The 23,497-nt window shown below is 41.2% G+C and overlaps 1 protein-coding gene across 1 annotated transcript in view; it reads left to right on the forward strand.

Annotated features, from left to right (window-relative positions):
- Positions 1-2,758: 2,758 nt before the first annotated feature.
- LRRC4C (leucine rich repeat containing 4C) overlaps positions 2,759-23,497 on the forward strand; it is a 1,197,586-nt gene continuing 1,176,847 nt past the window's right edge. The window contains exon 1 of the mRNA XM_085643468.1: positions 2,759-2,884. The gene's annotated coding sequence lies outside the window, so the exon portion shown is untranslated. The remainder of the gene's footprint in view (positions 2,885-23,497) is intronic.

A 23,497-nucleotide genomic window follows, 5' to 3' on the forward strand; every position in this document is an offset into this window, starting at 1 on the left:
GGGGGACAGAAGTAAGACCCAAGGGGTGGAATGGGCTGCATAACTTTGTTGGCCATGGTGAGACTGTCTGTCTACAGGGATGCATATGTGAGCAAAGTATGGTTAGGTGCCTGACAGATGGGATCCACAGATGAGGTTAAGGGTTCTCCATGTGTCAGTACAGTGGCTCAGGAGAGAATAGACAGAGGGATCCATCTGAGTTGAGTGAGGCGTAGAACTGACAAGCGCCTCTGCAGTAGTGGGCCTTTGTCCATGGTCTATCACCTTAAGCAGGGACAACCACCAAAGTATTGGTCATTCTACCTTGTCTGTAGGCTGGGTGGGTGTCATGTTGGAAATGGTTCTTTTTGCAGGGTCACCCCAAACTCTTTGCCTTCCCCCTCCTCTATTTCCTACCTCTTTTTATTGTCTTTTTCGCTACTAACCAGTGCTTAACTGCTTGTGCTCTCTCCATAAAATGTGGAAACATTGGCTTATCCACAGTTGATTTATTTAATTTACTTTTAAGTCCCTAGTAAAGTACACTACAGATACCCAGGTCCTGTAAATTAAATGGTACTGGTGGGCCCGAGGCACTGATTGTGCTACCCACTTAAGTAACCCTTTAAACATTTCTCACGCGTGTCATTGCAGACCATGTGTGTGCACTTTTAAACTGCTGTGTCGACAAGGCAAGTTAACCCTATTCCCTGGCCCAAATCTTCCTTTTTAATACATATAAGTCAGCCGTAAGGTAGGCTATGGACAATCCCAAGTGGAGAGTGCAGTGTATTTAAAATGCTGGACATGTACGGTTAAGTTTTACATGTCCAGGTAGGGGAAAACTGTTAAATTCATTGTTCATTACTGCAAGACCTATCTCTCCCATAGGTTAACATTGGGATCACCTTATTACATTTTATAAATGTAATTTCCAATTGGAAAAAGAAAAATATTTCAAGTTTGTGCTCACAATTTAAAATCACAACTTATGGTAAAGTAGAATTTTGAGTTGAAAGTCTGAAAATGCCACTTTAAAAGGGTGGCATTTTCTTACTTTAACTATTCTGTGCCTCTGCCTGTCTCTGAATACACATCTGGGGTGGGAGACAGCTAGGTTTTGTTCATTCCCTCTAGGCAGCCACACACAAAGAGAGCTTAAGTACTCCTGTTGGGCCACTTCACATCCTGATGGGCCATCTCCAAGCTGACATTTGCCCCTGAATACGGCTGTGCCTATCCCCATACTAAGAGCTGCACACCCCCTGCCTGATACTGAGAAGAAGTGGATTCGCATCTCTGCATCCCTAAAAACAAGTGACTCTAAGGGCTTTCTGGCTTACCTCCTATTCTGAAGTCTCCAGGACATCAAACACGTCATTCAAACCTTCTACAGCCTCTGGACTCTGCAAAATGTGAGTCCTGCCCTGCCAGATGGGGGCCTCTACAGTCCTGGGCCCTTGGATGAGGACTTTCTGGCTATTTTCTGTGACACCCACACATCAAAGACTTTGTGCCGGTCGGAACCAACACATTCCCTTCGAAGCTGATGCATCGTTGCTTTAAAGACATCACAGCGCAGCTAGAAGATGACATATTCCCTTCATCTGCAGGAGCTCTACAAAGACGCATCTCCTCAATGCATGACCAGGAAACAACATATTATTTGCAATCCTATGGATCGATGCTGAAGCATTGTCACCGACGGCTCCTCTCAGCTTGCTCCTTGACATCGATGCTTCATCCGTGAATGTACTTTTTCCACCTCCCTCTTCGTGGCTCCTGAATCCGACCCGCCCTCCATCGCTGTTGGCCTGACTTTTCAGATTTGACCACTACAGCGTGTCCAGATAGCCCCAGTTGGTGCTTTAAGTAGCTAAGCAGAACATTTCAAGATATTCTTTAAAAGTTCATAATTGCGGTTCTACTTGTTGGATTTTTGTCATTGTGGTCTTGTTTTGCTCAATAAATTAGGCTCTATTCTCTAATCCTTGTGTGAATTATTTTTGTATGTTGTTTTCATTGTTGTATTGTATTGAGTGTTGCACAAATACTTTGCACTTTGCCTCTTAACTTATGCCTGACTTCTCTGTGACAAGCTACCAGAGGGTGCTCTATTTGCTTTATTCAGCTAGTTAAGACACACATTACTGACATTATGTTACAATGGAAATGCTCAATTTCATGTTACATGTACAATTTTTCACTCACACACTTGCATGAGACTTAGGAAGATGCAAGTAAACTTAAGACTGCATCTAATTTAATTCAACAGAATGTACTAGTTTCTCAGTATAATAGTAAAGATGAGACCTAAGCCTACATTTACTTTGGCATTGCAACATCTCAAAGTGATGCATAGCAACCTTTTTCATTAACTTCACTGAGCAAAAGGCATTTTTCGCTGGAAAGGGTGTCCTTTACTGAGCACATAAAGTGTTTTGATTCAAGGTGGCATTATTATGGTGTCACTGGGAATTGGGAATTAGATCATGCTAACTCCTATAGTTCTGGAGCTAAACATGCATGCGTTAATGAGGGGAAATGTCTTCTTTCTCAAAAAATGCATTCATCGCATGTGTGCTGAAGTTGCTGTGTTGAGGTAATAATAATAAATCGGGCCCCTGGGTTTTTGTACATTATTGGCCTGTGGATAATACTTAAATGCTGAATTTGAATATAAAAATCTTTTATAAAAATCTGAATTTGATTTTGGCTGCATACAAAAATAATCTGTTTTCTATTTGTCTTTCAGCTGGTATGCCTAACACGTCCGTATACTACTAAAGACTCCTAGACTTATTTGGAATGGAGCCCTTTTAACAGTACTGAGCAACAACAAGAAACAATATCACCAGCTCACTTTGAGAACTTGAAATCTTGTGCAGATGGACATCAAATATTGGTAAAAGTGCACTTTTATATCATCTCAAATACTGCATGTGACATCTGCATTGTGTTACTTTTGAAATGTTCTCAGCCAAAAACTAGTACCAACACTTTTAAATATGTTTTCACTCAATACCCCCTGATATAAATTATTTCTGAATTTGTATGTTAAGTAATCATCCTTTCATTGATGATATATTGGTAAAAATGCAAAAGCTGAGATTTGATGTAATGAGATATGGATAAAATGATGGTCTTAATGTGGAGCTCGAAGACTGAGAAATCACCTACACTTGTTGTTACATCCAATGGTTTGCAAACTGACCAAGAAAATCTAGTTATCCAGGCACAAAGATTTAATTTAGAACCCAAGAATGAACCAAGGATGGCCTAAATATGGAGTAAAGTAATTGATAAATGTGTTTGTACTTATTAGCTGGCAGTGTAATTTGGGAGTAAATTGCAAATCCGAAATATTAATGTTACACCTGAATTAAATGACACTGTATCTTGGAAACAAGTGCAAGTATTTACTAAAGTACACCGGGGATTCAGCAGTAGCACGTCAGGAGGTGTGCGTGTGTCATTGTAATGCCTGGCTAGGGTATGTACCAATGTAATGGAGTAGTTTTAATCTAGTACTTACAGAATGCTGCCTTTTGTAGACAGTGGTGAATATATGAGTGAATTAGGAGTGGATTTAAAGGTGGAGTAATGCTTTTCATCCCAGAATTATCTCTTTGGAATATTTACATATGAGGTACAAGGGAATCAAACTTATTTCAGAGTTTTATTTCAATATTCAGACTCACTCACATGGGGAAATTTATTTCACTTGTATGTAGTGAACCAAAAAATGAAAGAGGCAATTGCTAGAATCAACACAATGACAAACAGTAAGAGGATTACATAAACCTGTGCTTCAGGGTGAGTGAAACTGCATAATTTGTATGGTGTGCAATATGCTTAATTCTGGTGTAACAGTCAGCCATAAGTTCAGGCATTGGCATTGTACGGCCTACTATGTTAATGGTATTGATAAGTACAGTGATCATTCTGGAGTATTTTAACAATTGTAGCGAGGGCTCATTCATAAACGGAGACCTCATATGTACTTTAGAGGAATCCCAAATCTAATTGCAATTCCAACTGATTATGTATCAAAATCAAGTAAAAAAAAGAAACAACACAATTTTCATCAGGATGTAGTCATATAACTATCGCAGCCCCTTCGTTGGGAAGGCAAAAATAATTCACAAATTCATTACTGCATCTTCAAATCATTTACTTAATTCATAGAGAAGCCCTTCATGTCCCGAACACACACCGTATCATAGGGCGTGATATCATAATGACTCTCATATTTATCCCCAAGTAGGTGAGAGCATCCGCTACTCACTGCGCCGCCATCATCATTATGGAAGTCAGAGGCATTGTGGAACCTTTACAATCAGAGTGAATCGAATTCGACAAACTCTCCCTTTTGATTGACTTGTTACTTAACATTAAAGGATGTGTATGAATTCACACTAACCTGGATGTCATTTGTTTGAAATAATGGATAAAACCATTGGGAATTGTATAGCGCATTATGTAATTTATGTTTTAAATATGTTCCCAATCTCAGCAGGGCGATGTCTGCACTATGATCACTTATTTCAAACTTTGCTCTATATGAATTTGGTAAATACATTTTTGATAGAACGAAAGCTTGTCCTGTGCTTTTGTCAACTTGATTTTGATACAAAATCAGTTGGAATTACAATTATTTTTGGGATTCAAGCTAATCACCCACGCCTACAAATCCCGCCATAACATCGGACCCAAATACCTCAACGAAAGAATCTCTTTCCACGCACCCAAAAGACACCTCCGCTCCGCTGACCTTGCCCTAGCAACCACCCGTGCTTCTAAAGATCCAGAGCCGGGGGAAAGCCTTCTCCTACATCGTGGCCAAAACCTGGAACAAACTACCAGTCAACATCAGGCGCTCCCCTACCCTACACACCTTCAGAAAGAGCCTCAAGACCTGGCTCTTCGGGCGGACCGGGAGCTACTCTACCCCACCCCATCAGCGCCTTGCGACCCTCACGGGTGAATAGCGTGCTATAAACCCCCTGATTGATTGAATGTCTCCACTTATTGAATGAGTCCCATGGGACAATTGTTCAAATAATACATATTTACCCTGGTCCATGTGGGCATATAGAGTTGTCTTCATTATATACACACATTCTGGAGTTTTCGGCTCTACTCCGCTATCTTATGTTATTTCACACACCAAATAAAGGCCTCTTCATAAGCAGTACACAGATCTTATTGAGCACCATGCCAACTATGTCATATGCTTAAAAGAAGAGAGATCTAAAACGAGTGACTTAGGGCCAGATTGCCAGGGTGAAGTATTGCGGTGGTAATACAGCACCAGGCGAGTACCACAAAAGCCGAGTCCAATAGTCACTGGGTGTGGTTGTATCTCCACATTCCAGTTCTGCATCTCAAAATGAGGAATAACCGTCATATTGCATCTTTCCCTAGGTCAGAGCAGCACAACTTGAAATGTGCAACATGCTCCTTGCACAGATCACTAGGGAACAAGGGTAGATGTGTAATATTACCAAAGCTATTGTTTGTGATGCAATCATCTGTTTATCCCTTAATACGGATTACAATGAGCGCTTATGCAAGAAAATATGCACGGGTTTACTCCCATCATAGCAACTCGAATTTTCCAGGATTCTCCTCCATCAAGCATTTTTGCTGATTTTGGGGGATTTTTTTTGCAATCTTTTTTATTTTCCAAATTGTGAAGTTGACAAATTTTGCAAATTTGACACACTTTGTGAAATCTTGATATCTTTTCTGATGAAATGTACATTTTATGCATCCACTATACACGCTTACTCAACGCATACACACCATGCTGTGCTCTTTATGCTAGTAACTATTTTGCACGTCTTTAATTCCATGCTCAGTACAACAATGATTTTCTATGGTTCTGTGGAATGAATGATCAACATATCAAAAAACATGGAATTTATCTCTAGTCTGCTCCAGTTAAGCACAGGTTTTAACCTGAGTACTGTCTCTGAGCAGAGGCAGTAGATAGCTGTTATAGATATGACAAATGATGATTTTAGTACATATTTGAAATAGGGGCTACACGAAGAGCGTGGTTGTGTGCTGGAGATATCTGTAGTTTCCAGTGGTAATTTCAGTGTCATGTAAACAGACTTGTGTTGGTTGTATTTGAATTTAAAAGCAGTAAAAGCTATTATAGCTTGAATTTGTCAGCAGTGAAATGCACCCTGCTTGATGTTAGCAGCATGTTTCACCATATAATGTGTGCTTTTATTGCTGCACTTATTGTTTCAGTACATATCATTCTGTAAAAAATACATGAATGCCAACAAAAGCAACCGCAGGACACACACATGATAACCCAGCAGAGCCGCAAACTCACATACCACCAACACAAAACTGTGTAATTTGATGCTTTGATCCAATCCATTCAGACTACGTGATCATCAAACAAACAGAGCGAAGGAAAACTAGCAGCAGCTGTGACAGGAGGGGAGGAGGGCAATTAGGATGAGTGTTTGTGTGTCTGGGAGTTTTTGATTTGTGTATTTGATGGCCTTGTAAATCATTTCATTCCTGATGTTCTCATCTAAAAGACTTGGAAACTACTAATTAATCAGGCATGCCATCTGATTATTTTACAAGAAAACTAAAGCAACATTACCACACACTGTAGTGATGTTACCACAACTTCCCTCGACAGATGTGCCTGAACACTCATTAATGTAATGAGGTTGTCGCATGGCTTGTCTAGAGTTTACAGTTTTGGGACCATATGACAAAGTGGAAGAAGTTTTCGTATCAGGGCAATTAACTATGCTTATCTATGTGAAATGTGGTCATTATTGTAAATATTGTGAACGTTTCTTTGAAACTGAGTATAAGGGCAGTGATGAAACATATTCCACTTGCACAATACTACTGGCGGAATTATATTTGCAAACACATGTATCATCTGTGAAGCATAGCTTATATTTTCTTAATATGCAGAGATATCCGCTCGACTAGGGAGTCTCCTTATGGTATAGGTACATTTTGAAAAAAAATAAGTATTAAAAATAAAAAAATTTTTTAATAAATATCAATGTACATTCACTCTATATATTTACTTGAAATATAAAACAAAATTACAATTTGCACTATTAAATCAATGTTGCATTTAAACTTTAATTAATGGAAACTTATTACATTTATTTTCTGAAATTTAAATTAAAAAATAAACATTCCCACCTCAAGAAAAAAAATCTTTTTTAATTTGTGTAAATAATTATTAGAAATGATGTATAGAAGTAGTTAATAATATTAATTGGTTGTATAGGATTTATTGTAACATCACTTTTTAAATAAGTAAAATGTTTATTTAAACTATTTTATAATTAAATAATATTTACTATTGTATATTTAAATAATATTTTCTATTTTTATATATTTTGAACATTTACTTATACTTATTCATATCTTTAACGATTTTAATTAATTTAATTGAATATATTTTAACATTTTTTCCTTCAAAGTTTTATTCTAAGTTCCTGCCTCCATTCTTTTCTATGGGAGTGTATTGCAGTTCCAGTGATTGCCCATGTGCAGTGCTGGACTTACTGCTGCTTTTTCTTTTGTAGGGCAAACTTACTAAAAAGTGTACGCTGCATGTGTGAATAAGGCCCCTTATTTGTTTCCCTTCAATGTCCCTAACTTTATGACTTTCGGTATTCACAAAGAGCATTTAAGAGTAGTATAGTAAGGATTTTGTCTCAGTTAAACTTAAGACCAAAACTTAAGTTTAACTGAGACAAAATCCTAACATGCCCTTTGTGAATACCGAAAGTCGTAAAGTTAGGATTTTGTCTCAGATTACTTTTGTGAATCGGGCCCTGAATTTGCTACTGGTAGATTGACAAACGGGCCAAGACCACAGAGATCACATATTTGATGGACTAGTGCTGATTTCTCACTGCGTTTACCCAGGGCACCTTAAAAAAAGTATTAAAAAAATGGACATTGTTTTCAAGTTTTGCTACCAGGCATTTCTGCTGAATAAAATATGAGAAAGTAATGCCACCAAAAACCAGTGGTAATACCACAAGATAACATGGGAAAGCTGCGGCCATTAGCAATGGGATGAATAAGTATGACAAATAAATGAGATAAAACTGTTTTTCCTGTCCACCCCACCCATTAATTTGCATTACTACTACGCAAATTAGCCAGAAAATTCTAAATGAGGTGATCAGTGCAAATAAGCTGAGTAAGCTATTTTTATCAGCCACTGACCTTGCCTGCCTGTACTCACAATCATTTAAACCGCAGCACAACTGATGCTCCCTGACTCTCGAGAAAGAGGCTCACCAAGGTCTATCAGCAGCTGAAACATGTTGATTGTAAAAGAACAAAGGGTGTCAAAGGCTACCTGCAATCCATGAGCGAGTGCATGTAAGGTGCTGCACAGATTCCTACTAATATTTTAAAGTTATTTTTAGTCTGCTGATCCTTTTTTAAAAAAAACTGGTGTACTAATTTAAATGCTAGCCTACCTCTTTTGAGTTTTCTCACTCTCCGGTCCGCCCTGCGGGCTCCCGATTGAACGGAGAGAGTGTTACTCGATTCTAGATTTTGCTGGCCCCAAGTTTAGGTGGTTGGCAGTCCAGCTTTTACACTACTTCCAGGGGAATATATTTAAAGAATGGGACCCCGGATGCGTGCAGCGGTCGCACCGCTGGCGAGCTAAATGCGCGCTCAAGGCACGCCCGTCTTTGCCTGTCCATGCCCAGATCGCGCCAAGCGCCAGGGATGCTGTCCATTTGCTTATCCATCCAGTTGAGTGCAAGTCATACTCTGGTAAGGATCTGCGTAAATTACATACATTAACTGTTACTAAGCCCAAACAATGTGTCTGCTTAGACCCTAGCAAACTGACATCAGAGAAACCGGAGGGTTGTGCTAACTGCAGCTATTCCTTGCAGCCGGACTTGGCACCTCACACATCTCTCTCCTCCCATCTGCTCCCAAGAATGGGCACCGCAAGAGCCCCTTGTGTAACGCGCTGCGCCCTCATCAATGCAAATCTCTGCCTAAACACGAGCTAGATATCGCTGAGCTGATCAATGCTCAGCACCTAGACATTCTTTTTGTCACAGAAACCTGGGGCGACCAAGCGAAAGAGCCGGATTTATGCATGGCTGTCCCTCAAGACTTCACGGTACATTAACATTGTAGGACATATAAAAAAAATAGATGGAATTGCGTTAATTTATCGCAACACTTTTAAAGACTCTTTTGAGCCTGTATCTTCCCTAGGTTGTGAAGCTTTTCTTTTCAACTTAAAAATAGTTAACCGGTTTTTATTTAACGGGGCACTACTCTTCACCCCGAAACCGACACAGATTCGAACACTGCCTCTATAATTGATATCATGACTGTGGCAAGTCTGAGTCAAATAGTTACAGGCCCTACACACCGGACAGGCCACACCCTGGATGAAAACTTACTAACCCCGAACTCACTGTGATTAAAGAGATCTTGCCATAAACATGGATGGACCATTCAGCAATTATTTTTGAGCTGAACAACCCTTCCACGGATGAGGCCAATAATCTGAAGCAATCTATTAGGATCTATCGTAACTTGAAACAGGTTGATAACAATATGCTCAACCTCCAACTCTCTTGTGCCCGAAATAAACTACCAGAAAATGTGGAATTAGCCTCATCCCAATTCAATCACTGGCTCACATCGGTTGCCAATAAGGTAGCCCCTTACAAAAAGACCACAAGTAAGAGAAAATCCCCAACTGCTTTATGGCTCTCGGAAATCCTCAGAGCTAAGAAACAAGAGTGTAGGCGACAGGAGAGACGCTGGAGATCTAACTATAATGTAAGCGAACTCTCCAACTACAAATCTCTACTGGCTGTATACAAAAGTTTGATATTTACGGAGAAGCGCTCCTACTATACTAAGCAAATCGAGGAGGCAAAAAACTCCACCAGGGAACTTTTTCAGGTAGTCACCAAACTGTCCGTACTGCCAGAGAAAAATGCAACTGAGTATTTCCAAGCTTTTTGCAACTCTTTAGCGCAGCATTTTATTTTAAGGTAGAGAAAATATATGCCACTTTTGACAACAAGACACGCTCAGAGGTGTCTGCTTCAGCAAATGTTGGTTCAACCAATGTTCCGACCTTCACTGAATTTAAACCAGTCACCAATGAGGAGGTTATAACTCTTTATCCATCAGGCCAAATCAGGTTCTCCCCATGACCTACTTCCTTTCAGTATATTCAAGCAAGCCCCTGAGATTATGGTTCCTAGTCTCACCGCCATTTTTAACTCCATGTTCACACAGGGCGTGTTTCCATCTATTTGGAAAAGGGCATCAATTTTGCCCCTGTTGAAATAACATACCCTTGATCCCACTGAACCGAATAATTACAGGCCCATCTCACATCTTCCTCTCCCAGCTAAACTGGTGGGAAAAGTTGTGAATGACCAGTTAACTCTATATCTACACAACAACAACTGCCTAGATGAGACCCAGTTTGGTTTCAGGGCAGAGCACAGCACCGAATATGCTCTGATGAAAGCCACAGTCTAATTAGAGCAGTCCTGGATGTAGTTGGCGCTGCTGCTGTGATTGTGCTCGACCTGTTGGCGGCATTCGACACGGTCGACCACAATCTGATTCTTAATAGTCTGAATTTTATCGCCATTTCCGATAATGCTCTTACACTGGTTTATTCCTTTCTGTCAGGGAGAATACAATCAGTAGCCTATGGTAGCTACGATTCTCCTGCCTTTGTTCTTCCATGCGGGGTTCCACAGGGCTCTTCTTTGAGTCCCACTCTTTTTAATATCGATGTGTCTGTATTAGCGGTACTTATCAGATCCTTCGATTTGGCATTAACATCCTTTGCAAACAACACAGAAATCGTCTGGTCAGTTTTTAAAAACAATCTGCTACTGATGCAAAGATTTAGGGAGTGTATGCGGGCAGTCAGCTCCTGGGTGAGCTCATACTGTCTCAGGTAAAACTCAGGAAAGACTGAGATAGTCATCTTTGGTCATTTCGCCCCAAGCTGGTCACAGAGTTGGTGTTCAGATGAGATGGGGACGGCACCCATCCCAGCCGCCTAGGCCAAGAACCTAGGTGTGAATTTAAACAAAAAAACGAAATTTTGAGGCCCAAGTTAACGCCTTCTCTCCATCTAGCTCCTTCTTACTTAAGGTAATTAAAAAAAATCTTACCTTTCATCCCTATGGACATCAGGAAAACGGTAGTTACATCGCTAGTCCTTGCCAAACTAGACTACTGCAACGGGCTCTATCTTGGTATGCCAGAGAAGCAGCTATGTAGGTTGCAAATGATTCAGAATACTGCTGCAAGGCTCTTGTTAGGAATTCCCAAGTCGGAAAACACCTTAAGAAGCTACATTGGCTCCTGGTTCGGAGGCGTATTATCTTTAAGGCCCTTTGCATTACTTATAGGGCACTTCATGGCACTGGTCCTAATTTCCTGAGACGCTCGCTACATTGGTACATCCATAAAAGACATCTACGCTCAGAAAGAGCAAAACTGATATCAACTCCCAGATTTCACAATGCTAGCTGGGGTGGCAGGAGCTTCATGGTAGCAGCCACTAAGCTCTGGAGCAGTCTCCCCATTCCCATTAGAACACTTCCCCGCCTGTCTGCTTTTAGGAAGGCCCTAAATACTTGGTTGTTTAAATAAAGGTCCTTACTCACTCCGGACTACAGCGCCAAGACACCTTTTGGTATTCATGTGCTTAACAAATTAGTTAACATAACTTAACATAACACATAACATGAGAATACCAGCTTCTCCTGCACTCGTAGTATTCAGCATCTTGTCTTGCATGTCTACCCGGGTCGAATCTGTGTCCATTCCATACCCAAGGCATTGTTTGACTTCACATGGTCCTAAAACTGAACTGCCAATGGGAATGGAATAGTCAATCTATGGCAAAAAGATGGAAAAACTCCTGGATTCACAAAGGATCAACCTTTTTAATCATGTACCAATGTAAAGTATATGATGCCCGCAAACCTACATATCTGCAGTTGTTCATCTACTTCTGCAGAGTGACCCACCCAGAAACAACCATAAAATCCTGCCTCAAACACCAAACTTCTGAATACATCCATTTGAGTGTATTAGGGATTTTCTGCATTTGTTGTGTGCATCTCACATTCAGAATGTATTCTTTTTCTCACTGAAGAGTCAGTTGGGGGCCAACAATGTGATTTATTCTTTCAATCCATGATATATGATTTTGTCTTTCCATCACACATTGCTGGTTCCTAGCAGAACCTTGATTAACCATAGTCTTTGGTATTGGAAACGTTCGCTTTTCTAAGCAACTTCTATTAAGAGGCTCTGTAAATATGGATCCAGGTGTAAACAGGTGTTTGTATCTGAGTCCAGATTCAAAGTTAAGCACACATTTTGCACTGACTGACCTAAGGTTACCCCTCACCTTACTTCTCACACACCACACTGACCTAAGATTCCCCCTCCCATACTCCCCACACACACCACACTCACCTAAGGTTCCACCTCACCCTACTCCCCACACACACAACTCTGACCTAATATTCACCCTTGCCCTACTCCTCACACACACCACACTGACCTAAGGTTCTCCCTCGCCCTACTCCCCACACACACCACACTGGTCTAAGATTCCCCCTCGCCCTACTCCCTACACACACCACACTGACCTAATATTCCCCCTCACCCTCCTCCCCACACACACTGCACTGACCTAAGGCTCCCCCTACTCCCCTCACACACAATGACCTAAGGTTCACCCTTGCCGGTCTCCTCACACACTACACCGACCTGACTCACCCTCACCCTACTCCCTACACACACCACTCTGACCTAAGATTCCCCCTCACCCTACTCCTCACAAACACCACACTGACCTAAGGTTCCCCCTCACCCTACTCCCCATACACACGTATTCTTCCAGGTCAACTATGTCCCGAGTCACCATTTTGAATCTTGAAATGAGGCAAAAAGTGTGGTTTTCCAATGCGGTCATACCCAGACTGCCTGCTATCACTCATTCATACTAGCAGTACAAAGAATTTGGTGGTAAAATCCCATCAAGGGGAAAACAAGAAGGCGCAGCAAAAATTTTCCCTGCTGTAATCTTGTTTCCCAATATTTCTAAGCAGCTCTGGAGAGGGCCTAGGAGTTGAAATGATTAATACATGCTCTCCAGGCATTGCCTTCCTGTGGTTTCCTGAAACATCATATTTTTAAGTTTAAGTAAATTACCTTTCTGAGGTGGAAGGGATGCTAAATAACACACAGGTGGCAGGTAATTTTTTCTCTTCACATAGAGAAGGGGGGGTGTGATGGTGGGTGTTCTCAGAGATACGATTGTTTTTCGTGAAAGTTGGATTACAATTATAAATGAGATAAAGGCTAATGGAGGCAGCCAGCTGTGGACCCATGAGGGGCAGGAGATAGTTTAACAATCAGGAAGTCAAATAATTCACGGTGGGTGGTACACTTGAAAACTGAAATGAGAAGAGCTGAAACATTTCATTGTTACTTTCCTCAAACTTTTATGCTGTACAAAAAGGCGAGGTGTCAGAAGGAGCACATGAAGGAATAGCTTCATTAGACCTGACGTAGGCAATAAGTCTTGTAATTTCTATGATTGTTTTTTATTTGAGTCAAAATAATGAGAAGAAAGAAGGAGAAGAAAGCTAGGGTTAATAATAATTTTAAAACACTTGTAGATAGCTACCTCATACTCATTTTATCTTTTTCTGAAGGATGAAATGCAGAGTGATTGCAGAATAGGACAAACAGAAAGAATAGCAGATTTACATTCAGGGATTCCACTAAAATGTGGGAGATTATAATCCCCTTCAGCCTCTCTCTTCCCCACTATTCTAGTGAGTCAGTAGTAGGCCCGACAAAAACTTAAATTAAGTTGTAGTCATTAATGTAATTCCAGGAAATGGCATTATACTTGTTACACAAAATTCCTAAAACTATCCTATTAAACCATGCCGCTAAATTGCGTGCCACATATAGATAATTTTTACCTGGAGCACACAGAAACAACACGGATGGGGCAGGAACGTGAGTGGTTATCTTTTGTAATGCTTGTAGTTTTTGTGCTATTTTCTTACCGTAAAATGGGTCCTTGTGTCCAAAATGGATGCGGAGATGCATTTACCACTGAAATATATCACCAAATACAAGTTTTGCACTTCATGTAATTTCCCCAGATTTTCGCATGATTATGCAACGGAAAAGTTAGCACACCTCTAGTCAGGAGAAGTCCAGTGCGAGAACCCTAGTGGAGCCCCTTTGGTTTCTCGCCTACCTCTGTCACATATTGTTCGACTTGTCATCTTTGGCGTGGTTTCCCCTGACGTTTTGCCTCTACCTCCTGTATTTTTGATGCTATGCTGGATTTTGTTTTTGCTGGATTAGGTGCTTTGGGCACTTTGCCACTTCTGTTCTGTGTCAAAGTGCAAGTTCTTTCTGTGTAAATTGTTATTACAATTGGTTCTCCCTGATTGGCATATTTGATTTACTGGTAGGTCCCTAGTAAAGTGCACTGAGTGTGCCTAGGGCTTGTAATCAAATGTTACTGGTGGGCCTGCAGCTCTGATTGTGCCACCCACATGAGTAGCCTTGAAAAGGTATCTCAGACCTGCAACTGCAGTGTCTGTATGCAGTTTTAAAATGCACCCACTTGCCAGGCCCTAACCTTCCCTTTTCTAACACGTAAGGCACCCCTATGGTAGGCCCAAGGTACCCCCGTGGAAAGGGTGCAGTGTGTGTGAAAGGTAGGACATGTGTTAGGTTGTGTGACATGTCCTTATGATGACATACATTGTATTTACTTTTTCACTATTGAAAGGCTATCTACCCCCTTGGATAACATGGGAGATACTTTGAAACATCTTACAAGTATAACTTCCAATTGGGACAAGATCCAAAAATTAAGTTTAGGCTCTCGGAACTCAGAATTTAATAACACATTTTCAGTAAAGATAGTTTTTAAATTGTGTGTTGGAAGATGCTACTTTTAGAAAGTAGGCATTTTCTTGTTTAACTATTCTGTGTACCTCTGCCTGCTTGTGAATTGACTGTCTAGTTTTGGAGTGACAGGGACTGGGGATGTGCATTCATTGTAGACAGCCAGTGGGGGGAGGGGGTTGAGGTGTGCCTTGCCTTTCCTGGATGACTCAGTATTGAGCTGAATAGACTTTGGCTGCATTTTGAGTAGTGGGAGGAGTTTTACTTTGCACCTTAATAGGGCCTGTCTCCCTTGCACAATGCTGTCTCCACCCCACCTGTCTCTAACGTCGTCAGCGACACTGCTGTGAAGCAGTGACCTGCACCGAAGCCGGGGGCACCAAGTGCACGATGCACCGCCTGGCCTGCAACGCTGCTCGTACGCCCTTCAACGTCTGCAGTTATCCGCATTTCCCAACGCCAGCACTTGCACCAACTCCATAATCGCCAGGACCTGCATGCTGTTATTGCGGTACCAATAACTGCCGAGGGTGTCTCTACTAACTCGTCAGCTTCGCACTGTCACCGGAACTGACGCATCACCACCGACGCAACCAACTTCCCCTGTCCTGGATTTGACACATCACCTCCTCGCGGACACAACACCTCGCCTCCCCCATGGCAGCCAGGGAGCCGGCCTTAACCTCAGCACAGACACCTCCCTGACATTCTGCATCGTCATAGACTTCGTAATCCAAAGGTACTGTTTGTTTTGGGGGTCCATGTGACTTCGTGGTCGGCGCCGTACTTTGGATTTATTGCTGTCACAATGTCGTTGGAAGTAACTGCTTTTAAGTACTATTTTACTACCTGTATGCTGGACTTTTTTGTTTAGTTTAGATAAAGAAACATTGTTTTCCTAAACTGGTGTGGTGACAATTTGTGGTGTTATCACTGTATTACGGTGTGTTTTGAGTGCAAATACTTTACACATTGCCTTTGGGATAAGTCTGTCATTTGCCAAGCTACCAAGGGGGTGAGCAGGGGTTATCTAAAGTGTGTATCCCCCTTACCCTGACTAGTAGCAAGGGTCCCTACTTGGACAAAGGTGCATACCTCTGCCAATTCGAGACCCTCATTTCTAACACATATGAATAATTAACCCAGTCAAAAGTGATATCCCTGATTCTTGCCCAGGAGATTAACTAAATGTTATAGTTTGTTCTGTGCTAAGGGATCTGAATCTTCGATTCTCCAGTCCAACTTGAGGAAGATTGCGTCCTGGATGCAGGATAATCTACTCAAGCTAAATGGAGACAAAATGGAAGTTCTGATCCTAGGGAAAAAACAAGATCTTTGGGCTCCTCAGCATTGGCCCTTGGAGATGGGCGCTTTACCCCAACCTGTTCATCAAGTACGTAATCCTGGGGTGATTATTGACGCACAGTTATCTATGAAACAGCAAGTTGTGAAGGTGGCCTCTATCTGCTTTACCATTCTTATATGGCTGAAAAAGAATCTTTGGATGCTGCCTCTTCCCACTGAGGGAACTGTGGTCCAGGCCCTTATAACATCTAGGCTGGACTACTGCAATGTCTTGTATCTGGGTTGCAATAAGGAGGTGATACATAGATTGCACATAGAGCAAAATGTGGCGACAGATTGCTCTGCCAGGCCCCGATGCTGCCTCTACTTCAGGACTTCTTCACAATCTTCATTGGCTTAAGATGGAGAATCGTGCTAAGTTCAAAGCCTTGAGCTATATGTTCAAGATCAAAGCTGGCTTATCCCCTCAATACTTACAGTCCTTAGTCCAACCCTATTTTCCCTCCCATACTTTGCGCTCCACTACTCAATGTAAATTTAATGTTTCTAAAATCAGATTGAAGCGTATGCGTGGTCGCTCCTTTTCTTACTTAGGACCCGCCTTGTGGAATTCTCTTCCCATTTCTCTGCGTAAAGAAACTGTTTATGTTAATTTTCGAAAACAGCTGAAAAATTGGTTGTTTAATTTGTAGTTTTCCTTTCCATACCTTTTTTCAGGCTGGCGCCGGGAATCCCCACAGGGTAGCTGTGCGCCTTATAAACTCAAATACCATAACATAGTTTGTTCTTGATGATACGCATCTGACGGCACTTTATTGGGCTACAGTGTGGCAGAAGTCCTGGTGAGAATGAGCAAAAGCTTTTGTATATCTGGAGCATTATCTGTAGTGAATGGCAACAGTATGCAGACTACCATTATTGTGGTGATGCTCCTGTGGGGATTATTGATCATTATTAGCGGATCATCACCTCGCCTTTAGGCAGATGCTGTCAGAGTCTCTGCTACGAAAGGAGAGTTAGTGCATGAATTCCAAAGAGTGGGATATAAGCCACTGGCTACTGTTCACTTAGGTTGTTCTTACCACTCTTTCAAAGAGGGGCTGAGCTCCAGCTGGTGGGAGCAGAGCCAGGTATCAAAGGCATTTGTACAAAAAATGGCTATGAACTGAAAATGGACTGAACATCATTTGAGTGCTGTCAGCATGCAAGACCACCAACTACTCAGTCATGGCGTAGATAGGTGTTTCTAAGATGCTGTTGACACAGCTACCGGTGTGGAGCTCTTTGAATCTGATTACAGATGTGACACTTGGATCGGTGAAGAGTGAGGCGTAACAAAGAATCTACACTTTGTTAAGGCCTTGTCTACCGCATAGGGTCATGGAGCATAGAGGTTCAGTGAGAATGGCCTAATCAGTCATATTTAGGTTCACAGAGAGGTATAGCAATATCAGTTCACTAGTCGACCTCTGTCAGGCCTAATCACCATTGCTCTATTAACATTACCATCTGTTCCCATACTTACATGGATTTTCCACTGAATTTGCAACATAAACGTTTTTTTAATGTTTACTTTCCAGTGCAAAACTTGTTTAGAGCTGGAATGTTGCCTCAAAGTAATGAAAAAGCAACCCTGAGTGATGCTTTGAGTCACTCCGCATCAAAGGAGTATTCCATGGATATCACCTAGCGTTCCCATACTATCACTCATGGTTTTTGAAGCAACAACCTATCTACTAATAATAGCAAACTGGGTTTTGCCCCCAAACATAACTCTACTTTGACGGAGGCATGAAAGGGAAAATATTTTTATTTCTCTTAGATTTCCCCACATTGCATGTGTGCTGCACTGCACAGTATACAGCCGAAGTGGGAAACATTTTAAAATTAGTCTGAGCATTGTATGTTGTCCTGGAAGTACAAGACTACAGGCTAGACTTGACTCAGACACCTTTTCACTGTGAAGCAAAGGTGTGTGTGTGTGAAGTGCTAGTGAGAGAGCAGGACAACACCATACCTTAGTAGATATGGACCTGCTGTGTCCTTCTCATACACACCTTTGTAACATCTATGTAAATGTGCCAAACCTTTCAAGATGTTTCAAACTTTGCCAAACTTTTCAAGACTCATACAACAGTGATTAATGCAACCCTTGCATTCATATACATAGATTGGCGCATGTCATATATAATCTGCCTTGGCGTTTTGAAGTGGGGCTCGAAGTGAAGACTTTTAAATATTTCTTTTTCTACCAGGAGAGCCATCATATGTTGATTCCAAGCTCGGTGAAGAGGTTGGAGGTGTTTTTAGACTCCCACCACCCCATGGAAGACCATTAGCTTCTGGTTCTGCTCTGGCGCTAGTACCCTAAGGTTTCATTGCAAACGCGTCAAAGTATGACAGAGAGTATTCCATTTTGAATCTAGTGACATGGACGGTGTACATGTCATTAACCGCCCCAGAAATTTTTTACACGTTTAACAATGAGTGTCCCGTTTCTTCTCCTATTTCCCTATATAATCTTCAACTAGACTATTCGTCCGCTAAATATATTGGCCACAAATTGAATCTAATTTACCAGCATTCGCAAGCTGCAGTTAGTAAATCTTTTTATGGTTCAAAACACTCTTCATTTTCTTGCCGCTCTGCACAAGTGGAGTCGACAGACAACCTCAATTTTTGTACAACCTTAGGGGCTTATCAGCAACGAGGCGATATAAAATTATCGCCGCTTTTGCGTCCGTTTTCGGGCGAAAAGTGGCGGTAATTTTATCGCCTAATCAGCAAGGTCACGCTATCGCGTGAAACCTTGCATTAGCGCCCGGATTCTTAACGCCCAGCTTTGCATCTCTAATGAGATGCAAAGTGGGCGTTCCTGACCTGAGCAACATTTCTCTCATCATCAAGCCCCACGCTATGAAGCATAGAGGCAAGAAAAGTAGCGATAACCCCTGTTATCGCTACTTTCCTTACGCCTGCTTCAGGACTGACTTAGCCATGATATCCTATGGAAGGTGGATATCATGGCTAAGTATGTAAGGCCCTGTCATCAGGCTAATGCAACACTTCGTGAGATTATCGCTGGGTTTCCAGCGATAATCTCACGTTAGGCAGTTAGCGCTAGGATTTTTATCACTGAGGAGATAAGCGTTGCTAATAGCACGCTATCTCAGCGATAAAAATCCACACTAGCCGGCGATAATTATCCGAGCGCTAAGTGCGCTCAGCGATAATTATCGCCGGTTGTTGCTGATATGCCCCCTGATTTTTTCTACACTATTTAACACCACCCCCTTTGTTAACAGGCCATCCCGTTTCTAGAGGGATCCAACTTCATGTTAAAATGGTTAGCATTCCCTAACTGGACAGACGTCTAGTGCCGGACACAATCTAGCAGGCTTTGAATGTGCTATGAGTTCCCCTGTAGAAAACTATTACAATACAATTATATCTGCCTGGTTGCGACAGTCTGCCAATTTGGGTCTTTCTTAGGCCATGTCCAGGTAGGTACCTGCTCAATTTTCTGATAAATTAATTGGTTTGTAAGGAGAAGCATGCTATGGTGGCTTCTTTTAAACTTCCTTAAAGTTGGGTACAAGTATTTCCTACACATATCATTCAAGTCAGGGCTAAGACATAAAATATGCTCTGAAGGTAATTCTGCATTTAGTACCAAGGCATGTGAGTAATTGCACTTTTTGAATACGCATTTCCAACAACAAACTCATTTTTATTTTTCTATTTTTGCAAAACTGCATCTTCGTTGTCTTTCTTTTGTAGAGCCAATACCTGGTGAGCACTACCTATATTTATTTCAGCATTCAGCAGTGGCTTGTGCTTTGACCAACATCTTGCAAGCATAGTTCTCAGCCAAGCGAAACATATAATAATATCTCTACAACCAGAGAAACCAACTGATGATAGACAAGTCTAGGCCAACTTTCATAAAAACTTCAATTCACCATTCCTCAGCAAAATTCTGGAAATTAAGATTAGCAAATCAACTTCAAGATTACATTGAACAAAATCAGCTGCTGTAGGACCTCCAATATGGTTGCCAACCTGACGTCAGCGTCCCATCAACCTTGATGAATGCGCGCATGCAGCATTGATTTGTTGATTTTTATGGCAGTATTTTGTTTAATTTATTAAAATATACAATTGTAGACATTGGCTTGCAGTATCTGATGTCATCCTTAAATAGACCAATTTGTTACTCCATATTTATGTGGAAGTGTTCCTCTGAAACCTACACTCAGAGATGTGTGTGAAGTGTTTCCCAAAGCAGCGCTCTTGACCCTCTTCTGTTAGGATCAATACAAACTTCAATACCAAATCTATACTGATGACTCACTGTTTGCATCCATATGGAAAACCTGGAGGGTCACTAAATTACCTGAACCACATGTGGCTGTATGTCAGAATATTGTTAGCCAAATGTACAAGAAATATATAGTGCCACATATGCTTCCCAAATATATCTCTCCTTTGTGTATAGTCTGTAGGTAAATCTTTATTGTATACATTTTTTTAATTCTTGGCAATAAACACAGGTAAATGAATTACAAATTGCCATAAGTGTCACAAAACTCGACTAAGTTTAAAATGGTGTGTGCACTTAGTAGTGTATAAAATCCTAAAACTAGATAGATAGATAGATAGATAGATAGATAGATAGATAGATAGATAGATAGATAGATAGATAGATAGATAGATAGATAGATAGATAGATAGATAGATAGATAGATAGATAGATAGATAGATAGATAGATAGATAGATAGATAGATAGATAGATAGATAGATAGATAGATAGATAGATAGACGGACGGATGGACAGACAGACACACAGACAGATAGAAACAGATTCCATCAGCTGCAGGAAAATTGGCCCATAAATTGATTATTAATAAAGTGCATATAAAGTTCCCCTGCAGAAAACGAATGAAATACAATTCTAGCTCCCTGGTTGCCAATTTGGGTCTTTCTTAGGCCATGTCCAGGTAGGTCAATTTTCTGATAAATTAATTGGTTTGTAAGGAGAAGCATGCCATGGTGGCTTCTTTTAAGCTTCCTAAAAGTTGGGTACAGGTATTTCCTACACATATGATTCAAGCCAGGGCTGAGACATAAATTATGCTCTGAAGGTTGCCGTAGGGTAATAACAGCTCCTGCATTTAGCTCCAAGGGATATGATATTCCAGATACCTTCGAACTGCTTCAAGGAGATATATATTAAGTGAAACCTTAAAAAGAGTTTTTTTGTTGGTTTTGTTGTAGCTTTCAAGTTTGAATCTAGAACTCTTGTGATTAATCCTCCTGCTAAAGAGAGAGAAATCAGAGTTTTGTCGAGTGGCAGTTTCGCCATAAAGTAGTGCAGAGGGTTAATGTGCCTGCTGTAAAGAACAGATCTGTATCTTATGTGGATGCTGATAGGATTAGGAAAGTCAGCCTTTACCTTCTCTTTGAAACAAATGAGGTATATGTGAGAGAGGGGCTGTGTATAGGTGAGGGACACTTTTGCTGGATGGTAGTGAGGGAACCCGAGGCAAAGGTCATGGCGCTGGGGGGCGCCAAGAAAGATTGTGGCTCTGGGCTCCACCAGCGCTAAAGCTGCATGTTTAGAACTAGATGCATTCAGTAAGTCTCTCATTTGGAATGACTCCATCAAACCTTTTCTTATGACATATTTGCAAGGAGGTTTCAACATTTGCAGAGCATCCTCAACAGATGGTAAGTTGTGCGCTTAAGTGAGCAATGAGTGAGAAGGAACGCTGTTTGTAGTATCATGCACCGGCTTTTGATCAATCATGCCCCTCAGTTAGTCGTCATTGGATGGAGCATATTCACTAAAGTAATTAATTTTCTGAGACAGGTGGACAGACTTAATAGATGGAAGCTTTATTTCAAGTCTGATCAGTGCACGCGGGATTGAGCTGTGAAGATTAAATAACGATCGAACATTTTGGGCGATGATTATTTCCAGGTTGGCTAATTTCTTCTCAGCGAGTACTGTTGGAGTTTAGAGCAAAACTGGAGCATGTTTGGCACTTGGGACAGTGGTTGTGGGCCTTATGGCATGGCCACCATTTACATGTGCAACACCTTTTAAGCTTTTCATTCCTTTAAATATAGATCTTAATTGAGGATAGATGTTCTATCATTAACTCCAATGGAGCAATATGTTTGTAAATGATATTTAGGACACAATATTTCGGTCTGACGATATTTTGCGTTTGATATTCTGGCACTATACCACCAAATGCAACATCTGACTTGAGAAAGCATCTTTTGGCTAAACTGGGCTAAAACAGACATCTCAAAAGTTAGGAAGACAAAACATGACCAGGCTACCACGTCAGTGGCCATCCATGCTGTGATCTATCCCTCCGCCACTCAGTAAACAAGAAACCTGTGGATCATCTTTTTCCCTGAACTCTATGACACTTCTCAAAATAAAGCCATCGTGACATGAAGCAACATACAACTTTCCTGAATGAATGGCATCCCCCCTCTCCTGAAAACATGTCCCAAAATTGAACTAACATCATGTTTTGGTTTGGGAAGACTAGACTACTGTCATGTGATTTAAAGGGGCCTGCCAAACCAACCTTCAAAGTCTTAAAAGCCAAGCTTCCATCTGTGCCTAAATCCTCAAAGATGTGATCATGTTAAAACAGCCCTGACAGCCTTCCAGCCGCAGGGGGCTTCTTGTACCCACAAAAATGTAACCCACATTAGATTCCACAAGGAGCATCCATCCAGCATCACCACATCAGGTTCCTGTACCCCTCTACAGTCTTCAGAAACAAATATGGTGATACCTGTGGGCATGGACAGAAAGGTGCAGTTTCTGTATATTTTTTAAAGTATTCCCTAAACTGTCCCGTGGTCTGTAATCAAACAATACTGAAGTTGATACCTTCCCTCAAGGCTGGACTGTAATGGTCTGGTTATTCTTCATCCAGTATTGTTTTTTCCTTAGGAACTCTCGATGCAGGACAGTGGATTTTTGGTTGGGGGTGGGGGTGAGGGACCATCTCAAGTAACAATCACAATCCCTGTCAGGGTGAACCACAATAGTCACTGAATTAACCTGTGGTTAACCCTCTGGTCGCTTGGCACAAAAGAAGTCAGGCTTAGCTTAGAGACAATTGCTTAGTATTTATGCAGCACGCACATAGTAGTAAAGTGAAAAAAAACACAAGAAAAATCCCACAG

The sequence above is a fragment of the Triturus cristatus genome, chromosome 3_1 (assembly GCF_964204655.1).
Source record: "Triturus cristatus chromosome 3_1, aTriCri1.1, whole genome shotgun sequence".
In the NCBI taxonomy this organism is placed as follows: domain Eukaryota; kingdom Metazoa; phylum Chordata; class Amphibia; order Caudata; family Salamandridae; genus Triturus; species Triturus cristatus.